Source organism: Podarcis gaigeae, assembly GCF_964106915.1.
Source record: "Podarcis gaigeae genome assembly, chromosome: 5".
NCBI classification, from domain to species: domain Eukaryota; kingdom Metazoa; phylum Chordata; class Lepidosauria; order Squamata; family Lacertidae; genus Podarcis; species Podarcis gaigeae.
The window spans coordinates 66,976,404-67,004,378 of record NC_139681.1 but is presented as its reverse complement, the minus strand read 5'-3'; the positions used below and the strand labels follow the sequence as shown (position 1 = coordinate 67,004,378).

The 27,975-nt window shown below is 44.0% G+C and overlaps 1 protein-coding gene and 2 long non-coding RNA genes across 10 annotated transcripts in view; 2 read left to right on the top strand and 1 right to left on the bottom strand.

The window, feature by feature from the left end:
* The window catches only part of ST6GAL1 (ST6 beta-galactoside alpha-2,6-sialyltransferase 1), a 123,884-nt gene that overhangs the window by 67,217 nt on the left and 28,692 nt on the right, over positions 1-27,975 (bottom strand). Inside the window, exon 1 of one of the 8 annotated variants that reach the window (XM_083742132.1) lies at positions 27,032-27,312. The exons of 1 other annotated variant lie outside the window; for it this stretch is intronic. The gene's annotated coding sequence lies outside the window, so the exon portion shown is untranslated. Of the gene's footprint in view, positions 1-614; positions 1,204-25,583; positions 25,783-26,019; positions 27,313-27,975 lie in introns of those variants that run through there. 6 more of the 8 variants (XM_083742126.1, XM_083742127.1, XM_083742130.1 and 3 more) reach the window with 6 other exon arrangements.
* On the top strand, positions 1,128-22,901 carry LOC310846121. The gene is made up of 4 exons (XR_014565144.1): positions 1,128-1,228; positions 15,855-16,854; positions 17,364-22,577; positions 22,622-22,901. It is a non-coding gene; the product is annotated as an uncharacterized lncRNA (long non-coding RNA).
* Positions 13,073-14,647, top strand: LOC310846126. Its single transcript, XR_014565151.1, has 2 exons — positions 13,073-13,491; positions 13,835-14,647. It is a non-coding gene; the product is annotated as an uncharacterized lncRNA (long non-coding RNA).

Here is a 27,975-nt window from a genome sequence, read left to right as displayed (position 1 = left end):
CATGGAGCTCTCTAACTCAATCCCCCACCCCACCCCACCCCACAGTCCTCAAATAAAAAGACATTTGTGATATAGAGGGATCAAGAAGAGACAGACACCTTTGCAGCTTGGTTTGGAGAGAAATAAATCCACCACAATAGTGGGCCAGGAGTCAGGGTTTTTAAGACTCTAGCAGAAGAAATCTAGCCATCCCAACGCTCTCTTTTATAACTTCCAAAAGGTAAATAAAAGTATTCAAGCATGCATTTCCATATACAGTGGTAACTCGGTTTTCAAGCGTAATCCGTTCTGGAAGACCGAGTTATGAAACGTCTGGAAACCGAAAACTCAACAGCCGACAGCTAAGTCTCAGGATCTTGCACTCAGTGGAAGCCACATGGCATGTTCAACTTCTGAGGCATGTTCGAAAACCAAAGCATTTACTTCCGGCTTTATAGCATTCGTAAACCAAAATGTTCATCAACAGCGAGGCTTGAAAACCGAGGAACCACTGTATGCTTTTCTTAGTGATGTTGCTGAAACAGCCATTAGATTGCTACCAAGTTGCTTTTTCTCTAGTATTCATCAACACTGGTACTTCTTGAAATGTCCTCAGGGTTCCTTCTGATACTCACCTTACTTAGCCACTCCAGTCTGTGTCCTTGCTGGGAAACGTCGATCACACTGGAAGATCCAGGACCGATGAGTGGAGCACCTCAGGACTTTGTTGCCCTCATACACACTGAAGCAAGGAACTGCACTGTGCGCTCCCAACCCTCCTGTCGAAAACTTCTGGAAGGGGTGGGGAACGTTCAGTCCACCGGCTTAATTTCCCCAAATCATACCCACCTGCCCACACCTGGTGCCAAACGGGGCTAGTGGAAACCCACTCAAAGTGCTCCCGGTGATTCTGTCAGCACCAATCAGCAGCAACAAGAAGCCTACAGCCATCAGCTGTGCTACAGAATTTCCCACTGGGCATTTCCTAATGCAGCTGTAAGTGGGGCTTCCCTGCAAATATCCCTTCACATCACCAGCCTAAATCAAAGCCAGCAGTGAAAAAGAATCTTCCTCTGTAGGTGTGGCTTCAATCCTGCCTGCAAAGGATTTTGTTTTGCCAAAATGATTCGGGTGGGGTGAGGGAAGTCAGAATCCGGCTGAAGACTTCTCTTAAGATCAGAGAGGCATGGAATTGCACATACATTGCCTACATGACAACAGATAGTTTCAAAGAACAATCTATGACGTGGTGAGTAAATACTACTATAACCTACATTGTGGACACTCTTAAATGGTGACATGTGTGGAGTTTTCTATTCTCTTTTTTTTTCTCCACTCCCACCCTCTTTTTAGGGAGACAGAGCAGCCCACCCTATTTACCTTTATAAATAAACATTTTGACTTAACATTTTACTTATGGGGAACTAATTGTTTGTTCCCGTACTATAAACGCCAAGCCAGCACAATTCTCCTGAATGCAATATTCAAACCCTGCTGTCAGGTTAATTATAGTTAAACAGAAAACCATTAAGCTATTACTAGTGCAGCCACATCCAATCCAAAAGAGCCGTAAGCCAAAAGCAGCTGTAGTTTCTTTCTGGCAGCTCCCCACCCCCACCCCCAGTGTTAGAAACTGAGATATGGAAGCTAGGAGCTAAATGGACCTTAAACCTAGGTTATGGGCGCAACAACAGAATGTCTAGGTGCACTAAACAAGAGTACAAAGCTGAAAATGAATGAACTGCAGCTAAAATATTATGTTCATTTTTCACATAGTCTGCTCCTTCCCCTGCCCACTCCCCTAAATATTCTTAAGAGGGTCTCTTTTTCAGTCTTCAGAGAGTAGTTGGAAGTGAGGAGGCAGAAAAAGGTCTTCCTTTCCTTCCACTCTTCAGTTTTAATCTGAAATCTTAGGCATAGTATTGCACCCAGAGCTCAGAAACTGCTTGTGCTAATGAAATTCCCTGTCACAAAACACACCTAGAACAATGGGAGTTTCGAATACTGCCCCCCCTTTCTTTTGTTCATGGCCTGCTATGCCTGGGCATTACCTAAGGATCTGTTAACATCAAAACAAAAGGAATTTGAAACTGAGCATCTTGAACCCTCCTTGGAAGCCCGCAGAACCAATTGGCAGAAACTACCATAACTTAAAATTTGCTTCCTTGTTCTTTTTTCTTCCATGCACAAGCAAGTGCAGTACAAATGGGCAGACCACAGATATTGAGATAAGTGGTGCTCATTGCAACACCACCCTCAAATCACAACCAAAAACTATGGAAGCCTCAGCAGGGGACCTTTGTGGTTTTCCTTCTTTGAACTGTGGAAACTTGCACTGCCCACTGGGCCTGAACTCCAAATACAGAGAAGATATTTCTGTTAATACCACTACACATGGAATCTGTCCCATGCTTAAAGTAATGTAGACCAGGTATCTTCAGCCTTTTCCAAACCAAAGACCCACTTTTAACCCAGACATGCATTTGGGGACCCATGTCTCAGTATCTTGCCATATCTTCTTCTTCTTTGGTGATCACTCATAGCCGAGTAAGATTGCCTTCCATAACACAGTTTTAATAGTGAGACTGTGGAGGCCAATTCTGGATCCGTATATCCTTCCACAATGGGGACATTGGTTTCCGGGCGGGAGTTGATCATGTGTGTGGTACGGAAGCTGTACTACCCAGGACAGGATGGTGTTGTGCAGAGTTGTTAAGGCAGCAGAGAGCATTGTTGGCTGCCCACTCTCCACCTTAGAGCAGATTTATGCCACAAGGTGCCATAGGAAGGCACTGGACACAGTAAAAGATCCATCGCATCCTGGTCACTGTCTCTTCGAGCTCCTGCCGTCGGGACGGAGATACAGGACGATGATGACAAGAACGAGCCGTCTCAAGAACAGCTTCTTCTCCAGAGCGATCTCGGCCCTGAATGGGAAACCTGGACTTTGAAGTCATCTAATCTTCCTTGCTGTATTATATTATATTGTTTTAATTAGTGTTTTTATAGTTGTTCTGATTTTAAGTGGAGTGCCCTATCTGGGTGGATGGAGCAGCCAAGTAATGTCGTTGTCCCTGAGAGGGGGCAATGACAATAAAGATATTATTATTATATTATTATTATTTGCCAAGCATGCCTTCCTCTTAGAACATTTCTCCTTTGCGTCATGAGCTCAAGTGTCTTCAAAGCCCATGACACCTTTGGTAAAGACTGTTCTCCAATTGGAGCGCTCGCAGGCAAGTGTTTCCCAATTGTTGGTGTTTTTACCTTGAGACAGTCTTTAAACCTCTTTTGTTGACCACCAGCATTACGCTTTCCATTTTTAAGTTCGAAATAGAGTAGTTGCTTTGGAAGACGATCATCAGGCATCCGCACAACATGACCATCCAACGAAGTTGATGTTGAAGAATCATTGCTTCAACACTGGTGATCTTTGCTTCTTCCAGTACACTGGTATTAATTCGCCTGTCTTCCCTAGTGATGTGTAAAAATTTTCGGAGACACCATTGATGGAATCTTTTGAGGAGTTGGAGATAGCGTTTATAAGTGGTCCATGTTTCACAAGCCATATAGTTCCTTCCAGTAGCACCTTAAAGACCAACTAAGTCAGTTCTTGGTATGAGCTTTCGTGTGCATGCACACTTCTTCAGGTACCTGAAGAAGTGTGCATGCACACGAAAGCTCATACCAAGAACTGACTTAGTTGGTCTTTAAGGTGCTACTGGAAGGAATTTTTTTTGTTTTGACTATGGCAGACCAACACGGCTACCTATCTGTAACTGAAGCCATATAGTGTTCGCTGAGATCCACCTTAGATCATGCCATGATCCACTGGTTCCCTACCACTAGTGGGTCCCATCCCACCAGTTGAAGACCAGTAATAGATACTGAACACCCACCCACCCAATCAATCAATCAATCAATCTATACCACCATATCATGTTATATTATGACATCATCATGTACAATGTTAAGACATAAAACACCAATTTAAAAAATAAAAATACAAGTAACTGGCTAATCAGAAATAAAATTTTAAAAGGTCAGCAAAGTCTTGTCAGCAAAAAAAAAGGTCTTCAAGAGATGGCTGAAAGTCAAAAGCGAGAGTGCTTGCCTAATGTCTTGTGCAGTACTGTTCCACAGCATAGGGCTGGAGACACTAAATGCATGACTTTTAGTTGAGGTCAATGGGCCTCTTTAACACATGGGACAACTAATAGGTTACAGTTTCACCAACTAAATGATATTTTTAAGACAGATAAGAACAAAGGTTTTAGTCGTGAGATATCAAGATTTCAAAAAGATTTGTTAGAAAATAATACTAAATTATTGTTGAAAATGTACAATTTGCTCTTAGAATGGCACACAAAAGATGAGCAGGTCAAGTTGGTAATGATACACTGGGCAAAATATTTGAGACATAATATCCAGATGGCAGATTGGGAAAGGTTATGGAAAACAAACGTGAAATTTACAGGATGTTATACACTGAAAGAAAACTGTATGAAAATGATGTACCGGTGGTATTTGACTCCTACTAAGTTGACAAAAATGTATAGGACAAGTACAAATATCTGATGGAAAAGTAAAGAAAAAGAAGGTACCTTTTATCATATGTGGTGGACTTGTAAGGTAATAAAAGCTTTCTGGGAGATGATATATAATGAAATGGGGGGAAATGTTTAAAATAACATTTGTTAAGAAACCAGAAGCTTTTTTATTAGGAATTACAGGTACCAATATTCCAAAGGAGCAGAAAAGACTTTTCATGTATGGAACAACAGCCGCCCGGATGTTACTAGCCCAAAGTTGGAAAGAAGACAAAGTCTCTACCAGAGAGAAATGGCAAACTAAGCTGATGGACTATGCCGAGATGGCAAAACTTACTTGAAAACTCAGAAACCAAGAGGCCAAAAACTTCATAAAAGAAATTTATAAGTTATTTAGGAGACCCCTGTAAGCAGCTGGAAACATTAGCAGGATTTTGATTTCATTTGTGGTGTTACAATTATCATAGACAATATGGATTGATATAAAAGAAATTAAGAGTATGGAAGAATATGCAGTTCTAAATGTTTAAAATGGGACCCCATGGAGTCAAAAAACAACAACACCTCTTCCATATTATCTGGGATATATGGGCACAGGAGATCCTTATGGTATCCTGGGCCCAAGAACCTTAAACGCTTACCAAATTAAAAATCATGATTTTTTTGGGGGGGGGGTTTAAAGTCCCTTGCTGCTTTATTGAGATTTTATAATACAACCAAACAAACCAACAATGACAGATTGCACAATACAAATCAGACATCAATGATATTTTAAAAAGGAAAACATATAGCAAGAAAAATGTCCCCACGCAGTAAAGAAACAGACAAAACAACAGGTCCTACTAGCATACCATGCAATAAAATCCACATTTGAAAATTACCGCATTTTTCGCCCCATAGGACGCACCTAGGTTTTTGGGGGGGGAATAAAGAAAAAAAGTATTTCCCCCACCCCCAGGTGCGGGGCTGGGGCGGGGGAAGCCCGAGCTTCCCCCGACCCCAGCCCCCAGAACAGGCTGCTATCCGCTAACCGTGGGAGCGCCAAGTCGCGCGGCTCTCCCCCGGCTAGCAGAGCTCTGCGCGAAGCCCGAAGCTTGGGGCCTGCTGAGCTCAGCGTGCCCCAAGCTTCTGGGTGCCGGCAAGCTCTCCGCTAGCGTGGGAGAGCTGCGTCTCCCACGGCTAGCGGATAGCTTCCTGAAGCCTGGAAAGCGAGAGGGGTCGGTGCGCACCGACCCACCTCGCTCTCCAGGCTTCAGCGAAAGCCTGCATTCGCCTCATAGGACGCAGACACATTTCCCCTTCATTTTTGGAGGGGGAAAAGTGTGTCCTATAGGGCAAAAAATACGGTAGTTGTATTGACAAAAGCATACTAGAGGCAATATGCTGGGAATTAAGACACCAGACCTCTCCCAAAAGAGAACTGTGATTAAAATAGCTATGTATAGTAGCATCTATGTTAGCTGAAACCAGGAAATCGCAACAAAGAACTCTCAGTAATCAATACTAGTTCCCAGGATTCCTACCTAAGAGTGGGAAATTAACTCTTAATGAGAATAGTCTAAGACGCATACGTCTTTATGACCCATGGTCTAAAGTGGAGGCAAAATGAAAAGTTCTACTAAGAAAAGAAGCGTCATTTACTAACTTGGTGCAGTCCTTTTATCATTGTTTACAAACTGATGCAATTATAACATAGAAAGATTTAATGGGAACAACTTGTTCACTAGATAAACGATCTCTCTCTCTCTTTAGAAATTATTGGTTTCTCTATTGCATGCCTTTCATCTCTGTTCACCAACTTTTAAATAGAAAGATCCAGAGATTGTTTTATTGCTTTTCATCACACTGTACATAAGCTACCACCATTTCATATCTGAATGTTCCTTCGTAAATCTATGGTGCACTAATGGAGACTTCGCCTACTTGTTACCCTCCAGAAGTTTTGAATGACGACTCTCACCAGTCCTAGTCAGCATGGTCAATAGTCAAGGATGATGGGACTTGTACATGAAAAGCAGCAGGTTGGGAAAAGTTGAGCTAAGGCTTAGAGTACAGTTACTTTGGATGCGGTTGGTTACCCAGACTCAAAAAAGGATATTGTGGAACTAGAAAAGGTACAGGATAACGAAGACCAATAGGTTTGGGGAAGTTTCCCTACAAAGTATGGGTAGGCAAACTAAGGCCCGGGGGCTGGATTCAGCCCAATTGCCTTCTAAATCTGGCTTGCGGACGGTCCAGGAATCAGCGTGTTTTTACATGAGTAGAATGCGTCCTTTTATTTAAAACGCATCTCTGGGTTATTTGTGGGGCATAAGAATTTGTTCTCCCCCCACCAAAAAAAATATATAGTCTGGCCCCCCGACAAGGTCTGAGGGACAGTGGACCAGCCCCTGCGGGAAAAGTTTGCTGACCCCTGCTATAAAGCAAATCTTAAGAGGTTAGGGAGGAAGCTGCCTTATACAGAGTCAAACCACTGGTCCATCTAGTTTAGTGTTGTCTACACTGACTTGCAGAGGCTCTCTAGGGTTTCAGATGGACTCTTCTTGCAGTCCTGCCTATAGATGCCATGACCTGAGCTTGGGATCATCCAGCAAATCTGATGAGCAGTATTATTTACAAAACACACAAGTAATTCAAGGGATTCATTACTACAAGATAGACCGATGGCCCTTGGCTTAGCCGGCTTTTAGTTGACTAGACACGCTCATGGAAGTCACGTCGGTTAAGGGTTCTTAGCCAAAACAACTGTAAATGAAGCTTTTGTGCTCAGAGACAATTCTGCTCTGATTATCAGATGCTCAGAACAAATAACTGGGGCTCCATCAGGCCCTGCTTATGAAGCTACCAGGGCCATCTGGCTTGCAGCCAGTGCTGGAAATGGAAAACACCTAAGGAATGAAACAAGCTCCTTAGGTTATGGATTCCCTTTCCATGGTGGCTTCCAAGACAAGAATCAACAGGCACCCACTGGCATGGTTTAGGCATAAAATACTGGTGCCTGAGGAGACAGAGTTGATCCCAAAGGTTGCCAGGACACCCGCTAGCTCTGTGATTCTACTGAGCAAGAATCAACATTTCAACATCTTCAGAATAAGCAAGAGCCTTGGAAATGTCTCATGAATGGAAAAGACACCCCAATTGCTCAGTCTGTTATAACTTGCATGCTACTTGCACAGTTTACATGATCATGGCAGATCTTGTATCTGTGAGTGTGAAGTAGCACTTCAGGTGATGTGACAAGAAGTACCAGGCAGCATGTTCTGTCTCATTTACTTATAAAATCATTTGAGCACTGCATTCTTGGTTTTTAAAAGCTTTTTTCTTAATTCTGATGTTGCCATTTATAATTGAGAGACACTTTTGGACTCTGGGTACAATCCAAAACCACTGAAATCAACTGGTGTCCAGTGTTAGTTCTACTCAGAGTAAACCTATTGAAAATAATGGGCACAACTAGTTTGGTACATTAATTTCAATGGGTCTAGCCTTAATCTAGTTCGGTTGGTTATAACCCATGATAGATGATAGGGCTGTCTGAATTTTCATCACATGAACCATGCACATTTGACTCTGTGCCGTGTGATGTCTTATTTTCAGATGAAAATTTCTAGCACGCTGGGAAGCACAACAAGTGCCTCTCACCAGCTGAGTCACCAGAGCAAGGGCATATGCCAAGGGTACAACTGGACACAGACAGACAATCCTCACCACAGCTATACCTAATGCAGCCATATCATCTTCTACAACCCAATTGGTATAAAAAGAGCTTAGTTGATCTAACACTCTCTAAAACAACTTGCATATGACAACCGCAGCCTTGAGCCACGATTCTGTGGCGCTGGATTGCAGCCACTCATTTCAGCAGCATCAGCTGTGATGTACAAAAGATACACAAATGAGAATACAAACAAGTACCAGCTTTCAAGTGAATGGGTTTACGAAAGTCAGATCAACTTTCTCCAAAACTAAATGAAGTTAGTCATATTTTGGATACACAATGGATTCAACAATATCGTACATCCGGTCCATATTACATGAAAGAGGCAACAGTTTGTGGCTTGTAGGCCTGCCTCAAACCCCACTACAAGGAAGTTCATGAAAGGATATGTGTTGAAATTTCCCTTTTATCAAGTGTCTGTCTCAGAGGAATGAAGAACTGATTGTTGATTGCTTTTAACAGTAGCTTGAAAGGGACCCAGATAATGCAGTATAATAAAATGTGAAATTTTATCATGGCTACCTGGAACTCTGGCTCCAGTAAAATTGTATTGTTGCTACCATCACTTTTGTTGTTGTTGCTATTGATTTGAAGGCAAAATGTAATGCCACCTATTTAGAGAATGTCAGGCTTCCAGTCCCAGTAATCATACTCATGTTGGTTCCATGCTATGATCTGTGAAAGGGTGTGACGAGACAAGCAGTTTAGAGCTGCTCTGTCTGTCAAGGGAACTTACTATTTCAGTACTTAATTTCTTCTCACTTTCCTTTTACACTTCAGTGAAAAGAAGCATTTGTGTCATGTTTCATCAGGCTTTCATTTTGTTCTCTTTAACGAATTATCCTGCTTTTACAAATGGAAGAGAAACAAGCCCAAATCTTATAGGTTGGTTTGGATTGTAAGAGACCCAACGTCTCTGGCTCCAGACAATTCCTTGCTGTTCAGAAATAGGTCTATTTGCGCAGAGTGGGGGGGGGCAGGAGAGGGCTGAAAAGCTCCATCATTGGACTTACTGGTGAGTAATTTATAGTTGCTTGCCACAGCAGATTGAAAACTTGTATTCAGTACATAGTTCATTTTAAATCTAATTTAAGCTCCTTTTCCACTTACACTGGAACCAGGAATGAGGCTATTCTCCTGTTTATCTTGCATAAGAGAGATCAGGGTTGATACTGTGTGCTTGGACTTTTCAATTAAGCCCTTTGACAAGGCCGTTTAGTCGAAGATTCAGAAGCGAAAGAGGGGGAAGGGGGGAAAATTAGAAGTTTTGCCGTGATACAAAAGAGGATGCCCTTTTATGGATTTGCAACTGATCCAACAATGAATATCCAGTTACCAGCTGCCAGTTGTCACACTAAAACAAAATTCCCAAGTGTCACTCTTGAAATTCTGGAAGCCAAGAGAGGGCCTTGGAAGAAGAAAACAAAGACCAACACAGGTGTCCTTTGAGAACCCCGCCTGAGATCACTGTGGGCTTGCTGTAAAAATATAACAGCCTCACAAACAAACACACATATGAGAACACATTTCCGCTGCACACACCTGCCTAAGAAAACCTCTGTTAATCATTTGTGGCAGATTTTTATGAATTTGTAGAGAGAGAGAGAAATCTAACATAGATCGTTCTTACTTGCCCCGGGTAGTCAAGCCAGTGGCAACTTTACAAACCACCAAAGCTTTCCATTGTTTGCATTTCCTTATCCCAAGAAGAAATGACTGAAACAAGAACCGCTAATTATGTGTTCTTTTTTGCTTTCAACCATCTCAGACTGATTCCTAGTATTGTGTAAATATAAAGCAAGCACCACCATCTCTTGCCCAATTTCCAGAGAAATGAAGTGAGGTAAGAGGTTGTTATCAGACAACATAGGCTCTGATAACTTTGTTTTAAATAAAGGCACTTCTGAAGAACACAAAGTGATGGAAATTTCTTATTGACCTACTCTATTTGAAGAAGTTCTGTTTCTCTGTAAATAATTACAATCTGGTTATTGATGTCTGTGGCAATGTTTCTATTACCAAGTCACGTATTAAGCTTTTGCTCATAAAAAACCCTGTATTTTGTTTTAAAATACAGCTATAATTATTTGAATTATAGCTCGTAAGTGGAGCCCTCCCTGTGGAAAGCCCTCTCATCAGAATGTCAAGGAGATAAACAACTATACAACAGGCAGAAAACATCTGCAGGCAGCCTTATATCAGGAAGTTTTAATGTTTGATGTTTTATTATGTTTTTACATATGTTGGAGGGACGCGGGTGGTGCTGTGGGTTAAACCACAGAGTCTAGAACTTGCCGATCAGAAGGTCGGCAGTCCGAATCCCCACGACGGGGTAAGCTCCCATTGCTCAGTCCCTGCTCCTGCCAACCTAGCAGTTCGAAATCACGTCAAAGTGCAAGTAGATAAATAGGTACCACTCCAGCGGGAAAGTAAACGGCGTTTCCATGCGCTGCTCTGGTTTGCCAGAAGCGGCTTAGTCATGCTGGCCACATGACCCGGAAGCTGTACGCCGGCTCCCTCGGCCAATAAAGCAAGATGAGCGCCGCAACCCCAGAGTCAGTCACGACTGGACCTAATGGTCAGGGGTCCCTTTACCTTTAATATACCTCGGGTTAAGCACTTAATTCGTTCCAGAGGTCCGTACTTAACCTGAAACTGTTCTTAATCTGAAGCACCACTTTAGCTAATAGGGCCTCCTGCTGCCGCAGCACCGCCAGAGCACAATTTCTGTTCTCCTCCTGAAGCAATGATCTTAACCTGCAGCACTATTTCGGTGTTAGCGGAGTCTGTAACCTGAAGCGTATGTAACCTGAAGCGTATGTAACCCGAGGTACCATTGTATATGTTGTAAACCACCAAGAGTGGCTGAGGCAACCCAACAACAACAACAACTCATATTTTCTTGCAAAAAAATCAAGCAAGTACAAAGAACCTGGACAACAAAGATCGCTACCTCAAGAAAAAGAAAAAACTTCCAGAAGATCTGGGACTGAAATAAGCAAGGCTAAATTGATATATGATGGGCAAAACATGTGTGTTTGTGAGGAATATTCATCAAACAATGCTGTGAGAACACCCCCCCCCCCGAGAAGTTACTGAAGGTGGACATACAATGTAAGTGGCACTTTCCACTACAAAATACAGGGGGGTTGTTTTAACTACATAAACAGCTGAGTCTGGACACTGGAAACAGAATGATAGTCAGAGAATGAACCAAATTTTTAACATTGAATGTAAAAATGTATACTGTTGAATGTACAGCTCAGTGGTAGAGCATCTCTGCATGTGGAAGGCCTCAGGTTCATTCTCTGGCATGGCATCATAGAACTGTAGGGTTCAAGGGTCATCTAGTCCAACCCCTGCAATGCAGAAATCTCAGCTAAAGCATCCATGACAGACGGCCATCCAAACCCTGCTTACAAACCCCCAATGAAGGAGAGTCCACAACCACCCAAGAGAGTCTCTTCCACTGCCCAACTGCTCTTACTGTCAAGAAAGTTCTTCCTGATGTTTGGTTGAAATCTCCTTTCTTGTAACTTGAAGCCATTGGTTTGAGTCCTACGCTCCAGAGCAAGAAAAAAGATGTTTGCTCCATCTTCCATGGGACGGCCATTTAGATATTTGAAGTCTCCTTTCCAGGCTAAACCTACCCAGTTCCTTCAACTGTTCCTCATAAGGCTTGGTTTACAGACCCTTGATTATCTTGGCTTTCCTCCTCTGCACACTTCCAGCTTCTTAAATTGTGCCTCCCAGCACTACCCATTTCCAGGTCAAACTTGGATTGTCCCATCTGAAGCCCTGGAGAAGAGCTGCCAGTCAGATTAGACAATATCAGACTAGCTCAGACATCCTCACCCTTTGGCCCTCCAGATGTTTTGGACTACAGTTCCCACCATCCCTGACCACTGGCCCTGTTAGCTAGGGATCATGGGAGTTGTAGGCCAAAACATCTGGAGGGTCGCAGGTTGGGGATGCCTGGACTAGATCAACCAATGGGTCTGACTCTGTATAACAGGGGTCAGCAATGTGTGGCCCATGGGCCAGATGCATCCCACGAAGACCATTTTACTGGCCTACGAGCCACCCCCGAACCAAGCCGCCTGCTCGGCAAGTCCCACATGCGCTGCGCTAAACCAGCACAGCGTGGTGCAGGGACTTGCCGAGCGGCGCTGAAAATCACATCTGCGCATGTGCATGTCCAGACGCCAAAAATTGCTTCTGCGCAGGCACGATTTTCAGCATCTGGGCATGCACAGAAGCAATTTCCAGCGCCGCACTCCGTGCGAGTGATCAGGCCCATGGCTGGCAAACCTTGCCCACCCCTGCTGTATAAGGTAGCTTATTATATTCCTAAACAATGTGACCCTGTGCACACCTCAAAATTTGGTGTGGGAGGGTGGGGGGAAATGAGCAGATGTGGTGTAGAATTTATTGTGCTTGCCTAAGATTGGGAGCACCAGGTTCAAATCCCTATTCACTGGATGACTTTGGGCCATTGGATCACATACCTTTTGGGGCTGCTGAGAATAAAACAGAGAACACGCACAATGATTCAAGCCCACTAAGAGGAAAGGCAGCGTATAAACCTTATGAATAATACGAAACACATATAGCATCCATATTTTAAAAGATTCCCTATTTAAAATGAATTAAAGCTGAAGATCTTGCTCCATTAACTAACCCTTAAAAGTGGTTTTTAAAAATATATATATATATATATATATTTAAAAAGTATCCAGTTTTCTCGGAGGGCTAATTTATGTAGAAAACATCTGCCCTGCTCAATGCATTTGCGTCACTTGCAGCGGCTGATGTTGATTCAAAACTAAACAATCCTATAAAATCAATAAAGCAGCATAAAAACAGGGAAAGGTTGGGCAGATTTAAAGATCCTAAAAGAAGGATCTGCCATATAAAATCTATCCACCTGACAAAAGAAATGCTTGCTAGAACAGGAAAGTTCAAACATCTTTTAAAAATAGGAAGAGAAGGGGCTAAATGGATCTCACAGAGCAAGGTGTTTCACAAACCTTTCTGTGTTCCTCGGATGAAGGGAAGTATATACACTTAACAAAACAAATAATTAAACCAACCAACAAACAAACAAACTCTGGTTCAGTCATTGAGAAGACTCTCAATGCCTGGGTTTTTTTGTCCCTAACAACAGTGATTCCATAATCACAAAGTTCTTTATAAGGTTCCATAGGCTTAAAGAGAGACAGATGATAGAGATAGATAGTAAAGGTAAAGGTACCCCTGCCCGTTCGGGCCAGTCTTGCCAGACTCTAGGGTTGTGTGCTCATCTCACTCTATAGGCCGGGAGCCAGCGCTGTCCGCAGACACTTCTGGGTCACGTGGCCCTGTCACTTCTGGGTCACTTCCCGCTGGTAAGCGGTCCCTATTTATCTACTTGCACCCGGGGGTGCTTTCGAACTGCTAGGTTGGCAGGCGCAGGGACCAAACGATGGGAGCTCACCCCACTGCGGGGATTCGAACCGCCGACCGTGTGATTGGCAAGTCCTAGGTGCTGAGGTTTTACCCACAGTGCCACCCGCGTCCCTTCACATGATAGAGATAGATAGAGGAGCCTGAAACAACTTAATAAAACTTGGCACAGCATATTCCTAACAAGACCAGGAGTCTACAAGGTAAAAAAAAACCCTTGAAGGCAGCTCTTAAGCAGTACTGAAGTCATCACCAGTACTACTATAGTTACTTAATTGATGCATATTCTCCATCAGTGCCCATGGTACTTTAAATAACATTTCTCTGCCCCAAAGAGCATGCCAACGTAAAGTTTGACATTGAACAAAGGCACAGATTAAAAGGAAACAATGGTGACAAGGAAATGAATGTACAGAAATTCATTTGCACATACTTAAGGGGTTTTCCTGCAACATGAGATTCTAGTGTATCCCACACAGTAGTTTTACAAATTCCTTTGCTATTTAATTTTTTTTTTGGCTCTTAGAACTGAAACTAGTTGTGAGTGTTTTCTTGTGAGAGGGGCTATCATGAAGATCACACATGTAACATTAGGCTGAAAACCCTGTCATTACTGAAACACTGTCTTTTTCATTTACTGTACGGATTATAAGATCAAACACTCCAAAAGTAATCAAAGGTTTTCTTCATTTAGTTGTACTTAAAGATGTCTTCTGCCCCATGTCTTGAATGTTGTTTAAAGCCTTCAAGGAAATAATTTGGTTCCTACCATTGGTACAGACCTTTCCTAAAAAATAAATTTTAAAAAATCCTGGGTAAAACCCAGCCAAAATTAAGCAAACAGAATTAAACACTGTTTCCTTCTCTCTGAAATTGCTTGGACTGAAAAATGCTTAACTTTGGCAGGATCATGCCCACTATTTATTTTGTGTGTCTAAGCATGTAAAAGTCTTTTTTTTTTTTAAGAAAACCTTTCCCCATCATATTTGGGGAATGTATCCCAAAAATTCCTCTTCCTGAAACAAGGCAAAGCCAGACAAAAGGGCAAATGACCAATGTTTGTAAAATAATAATAATAATAATATTAATATTAATAATAATAATCCAACCTGCATATTGAAAAACAGCCTCTCAGAAAAAATAAAACTGCTCAGGTAAAAAATCATCAGCCGCCCAAGCACAACAAGAATCAATTGGGCACATTTCCCAAATAAGATTATTTAGAAAACCTTTCCCAAGGAATCAGAACTAATCAGAATATCTTTGGAAAAAAGCTTAATGGTTGAAATGGATCTATAATATGTTGGATTGTAGTATTATTGTCCTATTTATATTGTGTTCATTATCTCTTTTTATACATTGTTTGGTGTATATTTTCGTATTTGTGGATCTTTTTGCTGATGTGCTTGATACATAGGGATACTTGTTACCTACTGCACTGTATCCATGGGAAAGAATTAAAGAAATAGATAGGAGAATTTAATGCAAGGATGGGGAACCTGTGATGGTCCATTTGTGTTAGGACTACAAGTCCCATCATTCCTAATCACCGGGCCATGCTAGCTGGGGCTGAGGGGAGTCCAACAGCATATTTGTGCACAGAAGAGAGCTCTCACACACTCTGTTTATGGAGAACCAGCCACGCAAAGAATGGTGGTGACATTGTCTCCTACATGCAAAGCCCTACATGCAAAGCTCTGCTAGAATACAGGCAGTATCACCTAGCTGTTCAGAAGAGGTGGCAAGAACATCCCAACTCCACTCCTGGTTGAACAGGTGATCAGCATACCTACAGCTTTCAAACAGGACTCAGCAACTGCAAGAATACACAGGAGTGTATGGTGGATGTCCTGTCATGTATCAGGTGACAGACACCAAACCTGAAGTGAACTACAGTGGTACCTTGGTTTTCGAACAAATTGGAATTAGAACACTGCAAAACCAGAAGTAGGTGTTCCGGTTTTCAAACCTTTTTTCAGAAGCCGAATGTGCTCCGTTTTGAGTCCCAGTGTTTCCTGTTGCGCTGCTAATTTGCATCTCCCCCACTGTAATTCAAGCCATCCATTTCCAATCGCAGTGTTCTGAGGTGATATTTAGAGCTTATATTTGGTGCTTTTGTTTTTGCTATTTATTTTGCCTTTTTTGCTTTGATTCTTTTTCAGTTAATTTGTTTTTGTGACTGTGTGGATCCCAGTTCAGCTACTGATTTCAGGATTTATTGTCATATTTTAAAAGTACTGCACACTTTGTCCCAGGCATAACGTATAATCCAGGCCACAAACAGGTTTTTCGGAGAGCAGCAGGACAACCACTAGAAGCACTAATCCTGCACATCCTCCCTGTTTCCTGGAACTTGACTGATCTTCCACTTCCTTGGGTGTCACCTGCAGCGACTCCACAGCCTAAAATGAACAACTTCATTAAAGAAAGTTCAAGCACCAACGAGTTAGAGGACTTAGACACCAGACACCATCCCTCTGAGCCTTCCTTATTGTGAGATCAGAGCATTGTGGGAATACACATAACAGGTAACTCACAACTTGTGTATGGGGTACACTTCGGGGATTGCATGTAAAGACAAGATCGTGTATAGTCAAAACAACCCTGGAACTGCTTCCGTGTAAACATACTTACTCTTCTGAAACTGGTGCACCAGGTAGGCTTGAGCCGCCACACAAAATGGAGAGATTTTAATCATTGTTTAACTGGCTTACAAGCAGAGGCTACAACAAAAAGCTGTGTTCACATCATTTGCCTGAACACGAAAATGCAAAATTCATAGATAGAGAGCAAGGCAGTGCAAGCCCTGACTTAAACATCCCAGTTTGCACTCTGCTGCCTGCTTGCCAACCTTTCCACCATGTTGAGTGGGGAAAGACTACAGGAGGCTTGGACCCTGCACACAGGCAACCCTGAAAAAGCAGGATCCCCATTTGCATGGAGGGTTCGTACAAGCCCACTACAACGTTGTTGTTGTTGTTGTTGTTTAGTCGTGTCCGACTCTTCGTAACCCCATGGACCAGAGCACGCCAGGCACTCCTGTCTTCCACTGCCTCCCTCAGTTTGGTCAAACTTATGTTAGTAGCTTCGAGAACACTATCCAACCATCTTATCCTCTGTCGTCCCCTTCTCCTTGTGCCCTCCATCTTTCCCAACATCAGGGTCATTGTGGGCATAAAGACATACTTCCCTCTACTAAAAGGTATATGGCCAGGGCCTCTGTGTTTGCCACAATTCTGCAAGGGTTCAGAAAAACATCAGGATCTAGTACTCTTGAGAATCTTTCAATAAGACTGGATAGCTCAGTTGGTTAGAGTGTGGCGCTGACAACATCAAGGTTGCAGGTTTGATCCCCGTACAGGGCAGCTGCATATTACTGCATTGCAGGGGGGTTGGACCAGGGTTCCTTTCAATTCTATGATTCTAGGAGAATTCTATGAGATAAGACACACACAGTTTTCTAGTCCTTATGGAGATATTGTTGTTGTTTAGTTGTTTAGTCGTGTCCGACTCTTCGTGACCCCATGGACCAGAGCACGCCAGGCACTCCTGTCTTCCACTGCCTCCTGCAGTTTGGTCAAACTCATGCTGGCAGCTTCGAGAACACTATCCAACCATCTCGTCATCTGTCGTCCCCTTCTCCTTGTGCCCTTCATCTTTCCCAACATCAGGGTCTTTTCCAGGGAGTCTTCTCTTCTCATGAGGTGGCCAAAGTATTGAAGCCTCAGCTTCAGGATCTGTCCTTCCAGTGAGCACTCAGGGCTGATTTCCTTCAGAATGGATAGGTTTGTTCTTCTTACAGTCCATGGGACTCTCAAGAGTCTCCTCCAGCACCATAATTCAAAAGCATCAATTCTTCAGCGATCAGCCTTCTTTATGTTCCAGCTCTCACTTTCATACATCATTACTGGGAAAACCATGGCTTTAACTATACAGACCTTTGTTAGCAAGGTGATGTCTCTACTTTTTAAGATGCTGTCTAGGTTTGTCATTGCTTTTCTCCCAAGAAGCAGGCATCTTTTAATTTCGTGGCTGCTGTCACCATCTGCACTGATCATGGAGCCCAAGAAAGTAAAATCTCTCACTACCTCCATTTCTTCCCCTTCTATTTGCCAGGAGGTGATGGGACCACTACAACATAGGGAAGGTCAAATAATGAGCAGGAGGACCCACAAGCACAGAGTGTGGTAGTGGGGCTTACCGGCACATTTCTGCCTTCATCCCATCCTCCTGTCCACGAATTTGGCTTCAGGTGTTCAAGCAAGTGCTGCTGTTCAGGATTTCAGCAACTCCATTCCAAAGTCCTTTCCAACAGTCAGTCAGCATTCCACAGTCACGGAGCATGCTCAGTGGGCTGTGGGGGTGGGTCCCTCCTGAGGATTCCCCCCCTAATACCTTTTGTCCTTTTTTGTATTTCTTCAAACCTTGGGAATCTTCCATGGCTGCAACAGCACTCAAAGCCTTAACTTCTGAAATAGAGAATATTATATATTTATTGGTGGCAGCAGATGGTGGTGGCAGCAGATCTCTTAACAGGAAATTATCTGTATACTCATGGAATTATCATTTCCAGGATTCGCTGAGATAAGCCAAAGCAGTTAAAATAGCAGCTGATTTAAGTTTGCAGTGTAAATCTGTCGATTTTTGGCATTTTCTTTTTGGGAGTGCCTTTATGGTAACGTAATTCATTAGGCATTATGGCAGCTCTTAAGGGACTGAAAGGCAGGCTAAATGTGTGAAAATAAATCAATAAAAGCAAGATATAGGGACTAGCAATGGCTGTGGGAACACAGCCTGTTGCCCCATGACCTACAAAGAGCCTTGTGGCACCTTAAAGACTAAAAATAAGAAGTTTTATTGTGGAACAAGCTTTTTCAGAACAGAGTTCCTTTTGTCCAATCCTGTACCTGATGACATGGACAAAAGTTCATGCCACAATAAATCTGTTAGTTGATAATGTGCCACACAACTCTTTGGTTGGTTGTTGTTGTTTCTACTGACAAGACCGTCCTGTCAGAGAGACATCCATTCTGGTAGCAATAATAGCAAGCGAAGACAATAAATATTTTGGTTGGTTCTGAATCTATCTAGTGCAGATCAGTTTCGATAGATGGTTTTCGCTTCTAATCAGGACCGGCCCTGCCATTGGGCAACGCAAACAAGAGGCTCAGTTCAGGTGGCAGGTTCAGAGCTACTACCGAAGGAAAGCAAATTCTATTTTTACGATCACGGGGGATGTTCTGCTAAACATGCCAAAATGTCTTGGGCCACCTCTGTTAGCAAACATGTATGGGGGGGGGGGACAGGACCTGAAAGGAATAGCAGGGGGTGGTGCTAGCCCAGAGCAAAGAAACAAGGTGTTCCCTTGTACTAACAGTGGGAGCACAGCATGCAGTTTGATGCTCTGTTCCGACTAATGGGAACTCAGCTGAGATTTAAGTCCAGATACATACATTTGCTCAAATGGTCCCATCACACACTGCTAAGGTGAATTTGGCAACATTCCTTAAAAAGTAATATCCCAACCCCACAGGCAACTGAAATGCCACAAAGTAGCAAGGAAGTTTCCAGGTTCTCCAGCGTTCTCAAATTTTTTTCACATTCTGGGTTGGTTCTGATAAAGGAACTGCTTTACAGTGGATTTCCCCCCAACACACCACTATGGACCAACACGGATGCCTATGCTTTCTTTGGCAGCGATATATTGGTACAAAAGCTTAGAATATCATAAGAATGCTTTCATGCATTAAAATACATTTACAAATTTGTAATCTAGATATTAGTTATATTAATACAGTGGGGGGCCATAACTGCTGAATGGATCATTTTGGCATTTAGTAATAAATACTGCAGTGTTGGAAAGACACACTTAAAAAAAAAAAGAGTACTGCTGGGGTTGATGACAGTGGTGAAGAACGAAGCCTGCATGCAGGTTTGGCTGAAATACTATACAAAGAACAAATTCCAAAGTGATCCATTCAGTGATTTAGGTAGCACACCTGCCACTAGATAATAGGATGTGAAGTCAGCAGAAATCAGATCCATTTGAAACGAACCACCATTTAGTGACAATAGTATCCCAAGAAAACCTGTAATGAAAAAGATATAAAACATAATGATTCGTAATGTCCTTTGGTTAATTACCGTATTCATTGAAGGACTTCAGCCCACAGAAGATGCTTAGAATTAATGTACAAGAGAACTGCTTAGACCAACATCAACATGAAATCTGCCTTCATAATCGTGATGACTAAGGAGCTGGTGATTTGAAAACTGATAGCTCTGACCTAGGGCGGTACAATAGTTTATGTTACAAACCTATGTCAGGATGAAGGAGAGAGCAAGAGCTGTATCAGCTTTTCTGTATGCACTAGTCAGGTGCAGGGCAGGGGAAAAATACAGAATTAAGCTCATCAGAAGGTGCCTCTGCAGTCACAGAAACCAAATTAGCTCGCAGACCACCAGTTTCCGCAGCGTGCAAGGAAACTTCCTCATTTGGGTTTCTTCACCAATGGAAATGAGGTAAACAGGTTGGATAAGAGCACAGAAGCCCAAACATTTACCACAGGAAGAAGCAAACCCCCAAACTCTAGACATGCTATGCCTTGTGTTTACCACAGACAAAGCCATTCTACTCCTCTTCATGCAATCCACAATGCATGAGGGCGGGAGAGACCCTGCTATCATGCTGCCAGTCCCACAGCCATCCACATGCAACCATAAACTTCTGCAACAGGGAACTCACGGAAGCTCCTCCCATAATTTGGAAGAACACCACAAAACAATGCAATGCAAGGGTGTGTGGGGAGGGGGAGCTCAGACAAGCTGCATCTGTTGAAATTCCCTCTTCAGCACAGGTGTTAAAGCTGCTGGAGCCAAGCCCTGTTTTACATCTGGCTGCTCTACCTGCAGCCCATTTCTGACCCCATCTATTGCCTTTCTGCCTGCGCTAGGTCCCAGCTGCAGCTGAATAAGGCATTAAGAAGGAACTATATAACAACACAATCTATTTTATACAGTGCTGGGGTTGGTCATTTTACTGATGTTTCAGTCTGTACAGTATGGCATAGTTCTTCCTTGACAGTTTGCATAAAATTGTAGAGTTGGCCAGGACCACAAGAGTCATCTAGTCCTGAAAAGTGGGAATCTTCAACGCACTGAAGTCCTACTGTCAGAACTCTGCTGGCATTATAGGACATAGTGATTAAGGATGCTATAGGAAAATAAAACGGCGATAGAAGCAATCACCTTCATTTTAGCTTCTCTGAAAGGAATGTAAAACAGAGCCAATATTGATAGCGGATCCATTTTCTGTTGGTATTAGTATTTAGAATCAGATAATAACAACAGCAGCAAAGAAGTGCCATGTGAATTAACAGACAGGAGTGAAAATGTGATAGCCCAGCAGAAATGAAAAGCAGGATTTCTAACCCGGGGGATTTGATAGGCGTTGCGGGGAGACAATTACTGCTAAAGATTTCACTTTTCCACTTTTTTATACTTCTGCAAATATAAAATGAAGACATCACGACGTGCGATCAACCCTTGACAATGCTGTTTTCTTAAAATTAAGTAGAAGAATTTTCAGGATGAAGCCAACAACGGCTTCCACCAAATATAACTTTCTATTCAGACTACTATTCGAAGAAGTTCATGTCTTAGATCTATGAACTAGGGCTGGAGTTTGGTGCAATAAAAAAAGCTACGCACCATACATTTAAAGTGTAAAGTTAGGGCTTTTTTTTCAGCCGGAACTCACTCAAACTCAGTTTTGGCATCTCTCAGGTGACCACCATTGCCATTCTAAGAGAACGAGGGAGGCATTTGTGGTGAGTTCCAGCACCACTTTCTCTAGAAAAATAGCACTGTGTAAAGCCATTGTGTCAACACACAGAAGTTTCACTTTGGTTTACTATGGATTAATCAGTCTGGAAAACCAAATACCTAAGATTCTGTATTCATAGCTGCTGGTGCAATTTAGGACTACACTCAACCAAAAAGTGCAAACTTAGAGGCGCAAAAAACCTCCACTCTTATTGTGAAAGACGGTCAAAAGTGTGTTAACTATATATGTGGTATTTTTTTTACTTTGGTTCCAATTCCCATGTACAAGATACCTGCCCATAGCATCCTTTCTAAATAAACCATGCATTCTTGAACTCGTGCATTCTGAACTCAAGTACAAAGTTATCTCATAGGAAATGACTCTGTGATTCCTGGTAATCAGGCCCAAGGCAGAGAGAGCGGGGCAGTTGTCAAGCTGAGCTGAAGAGAGTGTAATGCTGAGCTTAGCCACTACATTTTTTTTTTTTTATGTACTATGTGCAGTGAGCTAAGGTGCCCAAAAGCAAGTGTCTGTAGCCTCATTTTCAAGGTTTGACATGTTGCTGGGATACTTACAAAATTAGCTTTAAAGTATTTTTCTTTTTCAATTTCCACTTCAGTGTCATTTGCACTAGATGAAAGCACCATACACCTTGGTAACAATGCAAAAATGCAGGACTACCTGGCAGGGGAGCAACTGGGGCAGTTTTGCTTAACATTTTCATAAAAGGAAAAAAACCAGTATTTTACAGTGTAAGATGACATGGAAGCTCAACATATAATTGTGACATATTGGGAGCTTTTCCTGACAACAATGAAGTAAATATTTTACACAGTTGTGTGTAAAACAGGATATGTAATAGTTTGAGGTTTTTGTGGCTGCTCAAAGGGATGGTGTGCATTTAAGAACAGGAAACATGAATTATTTTTGCTCCTTTGGCCTAACTTAAGCTGGCTGTAAAATGTATCCTTGGGAGGCTAGAAGGGAGGGGATCTGGTTATTTTTTCATGCCTGCTGCCCAGGTGTAAATAAGTCGAAACCAATCACAGAAATTTAGGGTGTGCCACGCACCCCACTTACACGTGAAAACAAAGACCACCACAGCCAACCACAAATGAATAACCACACCCTAGGCCAACCCCAACCTCTCTCGCCACCAAAGGAACACAAGTGAACAGCAAAGAACCTGCACAAGCAACGCTGACACCAAACCCTACATATAGTAAGTAAAACAGAAACATCACCACCCGACCCCACCCCCACCCATCTTTCCCCCTTTTCTTCCTAATGTCTCAACAAATGAAACTGATTTGTAAAAATGTTACGGGGGGGGGGGGGGGATACGAGAGAGAGACATTGCACACACTTTTGTAAATCAAGAAAATCTTTAATAAAAAGGAAAGAAAGAAAGAAATTTAGGGTGTAAAGGGATCGTGAGGGTCACCTTGTCCAACCCCCTGCAATGCAGGAATCTTTTTCCCAACGTAGGGCTCGAATCTATGCTCTACTGATCACATTAAGATAAAATTATGACTAGCCCAGACCAAACAGTCCCAGTTACATACAGTTGTACCTCAGAAGTCAAACAGACTTCCGGAATGGATTCCATTTCCGAAACGTTCGGAAACCAAAGCGCAGCTTCTGATTGGCTGCAGGAAACTCCTAGAGCATTTAGGAAGCCCCGTCAGACATTCAGCTTCCAAAAGAACATTTGAAAAACCAGAACAATCTCTTCCAGTTTTTGATCGTTTGGGAACTGGAACGTTTGACTCCCAAGGCGTTCGGGAGCTGAGGTACGAATGTAGTTTGTAAAAAGAAAAGGAAGAGGGAAAGCTACAAGGGTGAATTCTGTGACAGAGCAGGTGGCCTGTCCTTGACAGTTCCAACTACTGGGTGAGTGAACCTCACGTAACATTTCCAAGCAAGGTGGCACCGGATAAAAATTTTCTGTGGCAAATGCTATAGGGCACGGGTGTCAAACACAAGGCCCGCGGGCCGAATCCGGCCCACCAGACCTCGTCATGTGGCCCGTGTAGCCACCGCCAGCCTTCACCTTTTATTCTTGCTTTTTTTTTTGACACAAGAAAGCTGCCTCTTCAGCGCATGCGCGGCAGCCTCAAAGCCAGAGAACGTCTGCCCTCTAGCGGCGCCGGCCGTTCTACACAGGAAACCTCCACTTTACATGCATTCAGGAAACCTCCACTTGTTTTTATATTGAGCGCATGCCATCCTGCGATGTGACAGATCCAACGGCTGCCTGAACCCTTCTCTCCTGTACTGTAAGTCCTACAGATACAACCAGCCCTTTGTGGGTGACCAAACTGCTGATGCGGCCCCCGATGAATTTGAGTTTGACACCCCTGCTATAGGGGAAGACGTAGGAGTGGTGTGAGAACAGGCCTTGGGGAGGAATCCTTCCTGAGTGAATAGTGAAGAAGACCAGCAGCAGACCACAGCCAGAAGACCTGTGAGACTGAGCCCCTAGAAGCAGAAAGGGAGCTCTGCCCAAGGAGGTAGGAAGAGGGAATCAGGAGATGCACAACCTAATCTCTATTCCTTTATCCCCTTGCAAGAAAGAATGATCCAAATAATCAAGAATGCTTTTAGCAGTCCCACCATGACCCTTTCTTCCCCCCAAGGGGGTGTTTGCAGCTGGTCAATAGTTGTTCCAATCCAAAGGGTTTGCTGGGCTGACTAGTATACAGGGCCCAGCATGGAGCTCAATTGTGTACCCAAAGACAAGTGGGACATTACACAGGTATATGTGCTCAAAATGTGGATCTGATAGACAAGTGGACAGCTACTGCACCCCCATCACTTCTCTAGAGGTATATGGGAAGAGGTTTCCACTCTATTTCAGATTGCCAGGGCTTAATTTCAGCGAGAATTTACAGGAACTGAGTTCCGGCACCTTTTTAGCGTTATGGCACAGCATTCCAGAGGCATAAAAATAGAAGCACCCCTAAACATTTTGTGAATCTTTGTACTTTTGTCCATTTACTGTATGTATTTTTCCTGATTTAAACTACAGAATGACAGTACCTAAACATTTTTTAGGGGGGAGCACTGTGCTCCCCTCTAAAAAAGCTCAACAACTTTGGCTGGGTGCTCCCCTAAAGAAAGGTCCCTAAAAAGAATTTCCAGCACCTTTTTTTCCTAGAAAAAAAGGTCCCGGCTATTGCTCTCACTGCTCTGATTCTATTGCTCTTGCTGCCCTCGGTATTAATATTGAAGGATCAACTTTGGGGGAAATTACATGATTTATACTGGGCAAAATCCTTGCCTTTTGAAGTTTTACTCAAGAACAGATGACAGTGCCTTTCTTTTGAATTCAAGCAGAAATCCCAGGCACAATTTCACATATACAAGTCCTATTAAAGTCAAGTAAAACTATCTGCTCCAAACTATGTCCAGAACAGCAGCCTTAAACATACTGAAAAATAATATCAGCAACATATTAAAATCCAAATGTGTCTCCCTCAAGTTTCAGCATATTTTTATAATTCACACTTTTCCCTGCCTAGCAACAGGAGATGCCAAATGCTTCTACTTGAAAACAAAATATCTGGAGCAGAACCCATGACAGAAAAATATCTGCTCATGTTGTTCTTTTATCATGGAATCTGCAAGTTAAATGAACACACTCTCCATTATATAACTTTTATCTATTCTGGAACGAATGCCACCGAGAAAACATATACAGATACTTGATGAAATATTTAAGGTGCAATCAAACCGGCAGCTCTCCTGTGCAAGCCCTACTCAAATGGATTGTGAGATGTGCAACTGTTCCCGCTTCTCAGTGGATTGTGCCCACTGCTAATAAGAAAATAAAGAAACCATTAATTTCATTTCCAGACAAAACGTTGCACAGTGCAAACTCAAGAGGAGCACAAGATGTCACAACAGATGGAGAGAATATAAGGATCTTCAAGGGAAAAAACCAGCAGTATTGATTGCTAACATTATTATCTCAGCAGGCTGCTCTTTTCTACAGAGAACTGATGAACAAATGAAAACAGCATTCTGCAAATGAAAAGCAGGAGGAGTGACTGAGGGGCCAAACCTGATGCACTGGAAGTTGTTCCATCTCCAAGTCATCTCTACATGATGCCGCTGAGATCCAAGTTCATTCAGTCTTGCTCCTGCTTGAATCTCCTTCAGCAACAACCTCAAGACCCCAACCTACAGGCAAACCGGGAAAACTTTTCAAGTTTGCCTCTGCAAAGTTTTCTATCCAAGATTTATATTGCCCACGTTTGGAAACTGAGCCCTCCAGTTAATTACCATTTCAGAAACAAAAACACGACCAACCTCGTTACCGTTTCCCCATCCCAAGAACAAAATCTTAATAAGCTAGAGGCAATTGCGAGAAACTAACCTAATCAAAAACGGGGGGGAATTCAATTCCGAGGCACCAGTTGCTTGATCGTTTTGCGTTGATAGAACGCTCCAAGCAAATCCTCCATCTATTATTTGCAGTAAACATTACAAAACATTACCACACGTTATGCATGCAGGGTTTTCTCTGTCACTCAAGGGAAATGCCAGGATCCTGAAAACGGCAGGACCTTGGCGATTTCCCAGTGCAAAAGTATGGGAGCCGCATGGAGATGGGAGAGGGCGCGTCAAAGCTTCGGAGACGAATTCGAATCCGTCTCGCAATTGGAAGTGGCGCTGCAGGAGCGATGGGAAGGGCAGGCTGGCACACGGGGAAGTCCATCCATCCGTGCGCGCCTACGAAGCTGCGCGCGGAGAGAGCGCCCTCCGCCCTGCCCGCTCCCCCCAAGCGCCAATCAGATGGGTAACCGGGCAGTGCGCGCGTGCAAGGACGGATCCACCGGAGCCGCTGCCTTTACTCACTTGGGAGCGCTCGTGGCGCCGCGTCCGACGCCACCGACGCTACTGCTGGCCGCGGCCCAAAGCAGCCGTACGCGCGCCTCTCACTCTGTCTCTCTCCCTCCCGCTGCCGCCTTTGTTACCGCCCCGAAATCGCGGCATTTAAATGCCTCCCGCCCAGCCGTGGACGCTGGGCCGCCGCGCACTTCTGCACAAAGGCTTGGCCTCGCCAGCGACGAGCTGCTGCCCGCGGGAACCAAAGCGTGACCCCCGTCGCATCAATCAAACGCGAGCCCAGCGAGGGGGAGAGAGGGAGGGAGGGAGGCAGGCAGGATTATGCAAAAACAAGAGAGCCCCGAGGGCACAGCCTCGTCCGAGGCAGACGGGAGGGGATGAATGGGAAGAAAAAAGAGAGAGAACAAACCAGGATCTGCGACGCGCCTCGTTGCGCGGAGGGCAGCTCCCTCCGCGCCCCAGTTGCGCGCAGGCTTTGTGCCGCGTCTCGGCGCCCCCTGGGAGGAGAGGGCGTGGGGACCACGACCCCCTCGCCCCTGCCGCCCAGCCTCACATCCTCCCGCCCTTGGTTCCCACGCCCTCCCTGCCCAATGCTTTCACCCCGCTAGCCTCCGGAGCCCGTTCCCACGTGGGGATGGAGGAGTCGCTGGCTCGTCCTACCGAAGGGGGCGCAAAGGCTGCAGCGGAGAGGGAGAGGCTGAGGAAGCGCGCCCCTGTTGCGGGTGGCCGCTTGCTGGGGATGGGTGGCCGGCTCGTGGGAAGGACTTGGAGAGAAGGCGAGGGAGCATTGGCCACCCGGCTCCTTTGGCGCATCGGAGCGCGGACTGGATCCAGCAGAAGCAGCTCTTGTCTCTTCTGGCCGCGCCAAACCGTGGCGCACGCACACGCCGCCGAGGCTGTTGGCGGAAGCGGCTACTGTGGCAGCAGCCCAGCCTTTGTCTGAAATTTCCCGTCAGGAGAGGCCGTAAGAAGGTCTGCAAGATGCGGCGACCCCCCCCAAAGGAAGCTGGGTGGGCGGAGAGGCGCATAGGATCATAGAAAACAAAGGATTAGTTGGAGCGCTGGTTTACCCAAAGGGGAAAAAGAGAGCACCTTTGAGCACATACAAAGTGCACTCCCCTCGTGGCATAGCTACACGCACGCACTTGTTTAGAATGGGGCTTTCAAGTCCGAGGCTTTTCAGGCAGGCTTAGGCCCCAGCACCTGTCATTTTCGAACAGAAACACTGATGGGAAGGGAGAAAAGGGGGGAGGGATGTCTCCTCTGAAGGGTCTTGAAGTTCGAAGCACACCTAATGCAGGTGTTTCCCACAGACTACCCATCCTCTACTACACATACAAGCCAGGACTCAGGAGCATACATAAATCCACAATTTCCTGCAATACCACACAAGCATTCTCACAGTCCATACTAGTGTAACTAGGACAGGGTCACTTGCCCTGGGGCAGTTGGACAGGGCTGTGAAATAGGGTAGATGAAAATGGGTAGATAAAAAGCCAAGTAATACTGTATGTGCTTGCTGGGAGCAGGGGCAGATTTTGGTATTATGGTGCCCTGAGTTGAGGGCAAAATTTTGGCGCCTGAAATATTTATTTGGCATCCTC